Raw genomic sequence first — 6,630 nt, 5'->3', positions numbered from 1 at the left:
TCCTCTAAAAGTCAAATTTCCTTCAGTGATTATAATGGTGCGTCCCCCAGTCATGGACGGGACACATACCGCTAAGTTCAGAAGAATGCATGCCCTCTCTCCTTAACATCTGCATTGACACACTAATGGACTCTTAATTTAAAATGCTGCAAAATCTTTTTCAGTCTTAATAATTGGGAGAAGGGGAGCTTCCAAAGTAACTCCTACTTTTACTCATAGCTCCTTTCCATTGATTACATATCTGCTGAAGAAAAAAAAGAAGTTTAGACCTCTCTGACCTTAGTTGATCTCCCAGCCTGAGCCTGTTTTCTGGTTTTAAAAGGTTTTGGGCATGGTAACAGCATATTAACAAGCTAAACTGTGAACAACTGGGTCTAGGAGACCAGTGTAAACCAGCTAAGACCATCAAGCCAGCTTAGACTGGATGAGAATGTGTGTTTTTCAGAATTTAAAAATACATGTTCACTAAATTCAGTAATTTCTCACTACATTTGGGCACAGTCAGTATGATGGATGCATAAAATGATTGTCCTGATTTAGTTGTCATTGTATGAACTAGTTCTTTTTTTCTTCCATATAGCCAGAAAAGTGCAGGTTGCATGCATATTACTGGTTTACTCAAATTCACTAGTTATATAACCTTGGGCCATGTAGTGTTTTAGATCCTTACAGCAAAAGTTATCTGGGACTCGATTAAGGTCTTTTTAAAATATTTACTAGCCCTGGGAGCTGTCTAGAGCCCTGTGAATTTAAGAGACAATTCTGGAGGAAAAAAGATATAAAGAGTAACGTGAGGTTGGCAAAGTCTTTCAGAATCTGAATCAGAAATTATTTGCAAAACTGATTAAGGAAGCATGTATTCCAAATAAAACCAGTAATATGTGCTTAAAGAATGTATTGCTATTGGAATATTGATGCTTAGGTTGTAAGGATCTTACATATTAAATAAGACTTGCATGATTTGCTTCACTGATGTTTTTTACATGTAATGTGTTATCAAATCCATGCATTTTGGGATCTTTATATCTATGCACTTTAAATTTGGTGTGATTTTAAAATTTAGGCCTGTGATAACTGGATTATATTCAGGTCACAAATGTCACATAGTCCTTTTCTCAAGGAAGTTTCTCAAGTCAAATTGCCTTTTCTTATAAATTCACCCATTTTACAGTCTGTTTTTTTAGGTTTTATCCCAGTGATTGCGTAAGGTGTGCCACAGTTAGTGTGTCATGGAGACTGGGACACCATCAAGAATGATCTCATATCCGAAACCATAACATACAGTTATTGCTTTTTTAAGTGTTTGCCTTATTTTAATGTCCTAAAGGTCAACAGAGTTTGCTTCCCTTCAGTGATTGTGATATTCCCAGGTAGGACATATTCTTGGTTCAGCATCTATTGTTTATCCTAGAGTAACTTGTCAAACAAACAATAATAATTCTACACTAATTCTAAAATCTGATCAACTACTTTTGTTTCAGGAGGATCAATGTTGGAATATGTCAAAATGTATGGTAAAATCACAATTTTGTCCCTTAACAGGTAAGTTTTTTTTCTTTTCTTCAATTAAATAGTTCACCCAAAACTGAAAAAAAAAAATTGCTGAAAATGTATTCACCCTCGGCCCATCCAAGATGTAGATGTTTCTTTATGAGAATATATTTGGTGAAATTTAGCATTACATCCCTTGCTCACCAATGGATCCTGTTCAGTGAATGGGTGCCGTCAGAATGCGAGTCCAAATAACTGCTAAAAACATCAAAACAATTAATCCACACGATTTGAGTTCGCCAATTAACATCTTGTGAAGCAAAAAGCTGAGTGTAAAAAATAAAATAAAATAATAATTTTACCTTTAAACCATCAGTTCTAACCAAAATCAGGTCCATAATCCATTATAATGCTTCCTCCAATGAAAAAGTCCATCCTCTTCACACATCAGAACTGTTTTAGACTTTTTCCCCTTATAAATGACTTGATCTGTACATATTTTTCTCCAATAAAAAATGGCAATTCAACAATATGGCTTTTTACTACAGGAAGCAATGTTTGAAGTTAAAAATGTCTTGATGGATTTGTTTATTACAAACATGTGGCTTTTCACTTCACATAACATTAAACAATGGACTGGAGACCACCCCATCCCATGTCCTTTCTCAAATATGCACCCTCTAAAGCAGAGCATGTTTTTCATTAGCTAGTTTTTCGGTTGGTTAAAGGGCTTGTTTTGCTGTTTTATAAATCTCGAAGGGATCATGTACTGACGCTAATGTCACCAGCAAAAATGCAATGCAATCAGTGGAAACTGAAACTTCAGAATATAATTGTGTTTGAAATGCATTAAGGTTTGGAATAGCACGAGGGAGGCAACACTATTTATTTTTGGGCAAACTATACCTTTAAGAGATGACACCTGACTCATATCTGTAAGGTACTGTATAACGTTTATATATAATATAGTTTACAGATAATTTTTAATGCTAAAACCGATCAAGCTCTTTTTCTCAGGTTGTCTCATGTTTCTCATGAGGGTCATGCTACTTTAAAATGTTTGTTTCTGAATGAAATATGGTGATGTACACCGTGAAATCCACCCACTCCTGTTTCTAAAATAAAATACAACGCTAGCCCACACATATTCACGCTGTATCCCTCTTTCTGTCTGTCTTTTTCTTTTTAAACTGAGACTGTTTCTTGTCTCTCCTCTTTTTTTCATGTTTTATTTTATTTTTCCCTCTTTTATCCCTGCATGGCTCGCTTTCTGTTGTGATCAGTGGCAGAACTAAACCTTCAGTCAAATGATGATTAACAACACCGTTGTGATGTCATGTTGTGAAATAGCACTCTTATTAACCTGATGAAACATTGCGTGACTAGTCTTGGAGAAAACCTGTGAATGCGCATCCGTTCAACAATCCCTAATTATCTGTCTTGTTATCGGCCGAAAACAAAGACGGTCTTCCTACTCTCTCCTGAGCTCATCTCCCCTTTATTAGACTTACGTAATCTTCCTGGTGATGAGGAAGTGTGTGGGGTTGTGATTTCTCCCAGGAAGAAACCTGGTAAAACATCATTCACTTTGGGCAAGGCATTTTAAACATTAGAAAATGCAAATCTCATACACAACTGTGCTGGTCAAACCAAATATTAAGCCAAATATGAACCACTGAAAATGAATTATGTTCTGGCTAACTTATCCATCTCCTACTTCTATATGTGTATTTATGTAGTAAAAATATTATTACTATAGAAAAAAATGGTAGCACTTTATTTTAATGTGTCCTTGTTACATGTCCTTACTATTATATTAATAATAAATTAAGCATAATTACATGCCAGTAACTCTAAACCAAACCCTGATCATAACCCTAACCATATAGTAAGTACATGTAGTTAATTAATATTACTCCATACTTAAATGTATAATTACACTGTAACAGGGACACCTTAAAATAAAGTATAACCGAAAAATGAATAATTGTAACATGATTGTTATAACATGTAATTGTTATATTCTGATTTGGTGCTGATTTTTTTCCATGCTGTTTGTGACCAAATCAGATCTAGGCCCATTTTCGGGCACCAATTGAACTGGTTAAACAGGTAGTTTGTTATATTCATAGGTTGTGATGGTCCCCGTCCAGTCCTGTCTGTCACTGAAACGCTCACACAAGATTCTTAACTAAATAACACATCCTTGCATCATCTTCAGACCTTAGTGCTGAATTATGGCAGGTTACTTGACATGTTTATATTGGTTTATTATATGCATTATTAATGTGTTGCAATGAACTTGAGATCGGGTCGATGGAATTTAAAAAAAAAAAAAAAAAAGTCTCTCTCACACTCTCCCAGATAAACACATGCTGCTCTTCTATTTTCACTTCTCCGTCTCTCTCCATTCGTTTCTGAATATTTAAACAGTCTTAATGTCTTCTGAAGATGTTTAGAGAGCTGGATCTAAAACTCTCTGAGATGTCAAAGTGTTTCAGTGGAGTTAAAATGCACCAGCATGGTGCCATGAGGCATTCTGACACAGACATTTGGAGATTGAATGGATTATACTGATTAAGAGCACTGTTATCCTTGTCTTGATTTTACTGGTGTAACAATAATTGTTGAAGAGACAGGACTTCAGAAAGATACAAATTCCCAATTATTAAATGAATAGTTCTGGATACTTAGCAGTCGACACAGCTTTCCTGCTGTGCTAAAATATAGTAGGCCTACACAACATCTGATAAAAAAAAAAAAAAAAAAAAAAAAAAAAAATATTCTGCTAATTTTGTGCAGACAGACTTTTCACAGAAGAAAGAAAATACAGGATGGGACTACCTGGGGGTGAGTTAATGAGTAAAAACCAAAAACAAAAATTGACTGAACTATCTCTGTAATAACACTGCATGAACACAAACAGAAGATAAACCATGGCTTGTCACTGTAATGTTAAATATGAACTGTTTATTTTCTGTTTCCTGTGGCATCATTATAGACAGCTGCTCCAGTATTATCATCAACTGTGCATTCTGGCTGTCTGAGGGGGAACTATATCTCTTCTCTTCCTCACACTTGGACTATAATGAGCCGAATAACAGTAAAAAATGATTCGAACTGCTGAACTTCTGTGCCTGTGAGGCTGGATCATTGTAATTAGGGAGCATTTGAGACTATTAAACACATTTTAGCCCTGGATACTGCAGGAGTGTTTTAACTAATTTAATGAGGGCCTGACTGAATGTCAGTGAGTCACATCGCGTCAAGATCCCTTTCTCTACTTTCTCTTTCCCTTGCTCTCCCTCTCTTTCTGGCCCTATCTTTACGGTGGTGCATTATCCTCTATATAAGTGTAGCTAGTAGTAACGTTAAAGGTGCAATGTGTAATATTTACAATGATCCATTTACAGAAATGCAATATAATATACATAACTATGTTTTCAGAGGTGTATAAATAACTTACTTAATGAACCGTTATGATTTTATTACCTTAGATTGAGCTATTTCTATCTACATACACCACGGGTCCCCTTACATGGAAGATGCCACCATGTTTCTACAGTAGCCCTAAATGGACAAACTGCTCTACAGCAGAGAGCTCTACTACTCTACTACTCTACTAAGAGCACTACTCCACTAGCTAGGCTATAAGTAGGGATGTTACTAAATATATTTTTCATTAGCTCGATAGTTGCTCAAATTTTCAAAACACAGTCGATTTTCCATTTTTATTTTTATTTTTTAACGGTGTAACGTTAGCGGACTAGAAACACTACATCGCTATCTTTTTAAATCACAATACTGTATTGCTGACGCTGCTTTACAGACAATCAAACTGATGATAACCAAATACACTCACTTACCTAAATTGTACTGTGAATTTATGTGAATTTACTGTGTATTAACCTGCACAGTATACCCTTACAGTAATACAGATACATTAAATATTGTTGTTCGGCATGAGAAAAAGGACGCAATATGATGTGCGCATGTGCAGTATACCCTGGTAGGAAAATCTGATGGGAAGGATAAAATGTCAGGACACAGGCACTGTGTCTGTTTTTATTGAAATTCAGAAAAGTGTGATTCGTTTTAATTAATCGTTTCGTTCAGAATTGGACGTTTCATTTAAATGAATCGCCTCTAAAAACTAAAATAATAAAATAATTTTATGAAAGAATACAATATTTAATCATGTGCATCACTATATATTTTCCTGTTGTACAGGTTATGTAATTTTATGAAGGCAAGGGGTATGGAAAAAATTATTTGTTTGTGCTGTGTAATGCACCCTAACTGAAATATAGCCTATGTAGCATTACATTATGATTCAAAAGTTTTGAGTTAAATGTTGTTCTTTTGAGCTTTTCATTCATCAAAGATTCACCCCCAAAAAAATATATATATAAAAAATAAGTAATTTTAAAGATCATGTGACAATGAAAACTGGAGTATGCTAACGTTTGCTGAAAATTCAGCTTTGCCATCAAAATTTTATAATACATTTAAAAAAAAACAACAACAAAAACTTACCAACTCCGAACATTTGAACAGAAGTGTATATGTAGCTAAAGTCTTGAACTACTGTAAATTATAAATAGCTTCATTCAATGGTTCTTGTCATTAATGTATTGCATATTCTTTCTGCTTATGGTGCTAATGTATGGGAACATATTGTTTTTATATTTCCAGGAGAGCTCTTGCAAAAGGGACTTCCTGTTCTTAAATGTTTATATGGCTCTTAATCTGAGAATGTGGATAGGAATCGTGGGCAGAGCTGTAATTAGCCCAAGCATGGAGACAAAAGAGATCAGGTTTGCGCTCGACATCACCGGCAGCAGCACCACGTGTATTTATCTGAGTGCATACAAACAGATTCATGGACCCTGTGACTTCAGGGACCAAATATTACAACTTCTAATCTTTTGGTTCCAGGAAGACTATTGCTTTGAGCCAGTTCTGGGACATACTGCTGTTGATGATGTGTTTAAATATAGAGGCAGCTTTATACCTAAATCTGAAGTTTAACACGTATTAAAAGACAAATTTGAATCGTGCTGTGAAAAACCATGCTGCTGCGTTTGGAAATCTTCACTTCTTCTCTGATTGCTGCCTGTTATTTCTCATTTCATTTCC

This window comes from Cyprinus carpio, chromosome B13, assembly GCF_018340385.1.
Source record: "Cyprinus carpio isolate SPL01 chromosome B13, ASM1834038v1, whole genome shotgun sequence".
Classification (NCBI taxonomy): Eukaryota; Metazoa; Chordata; class Actinopteri; order Cypriniformes; family Cyprinidae; genus Cyprinus; species Cyprinus carpio.
Note: the sequence above shows the minus strand (reverse complement) of the source record.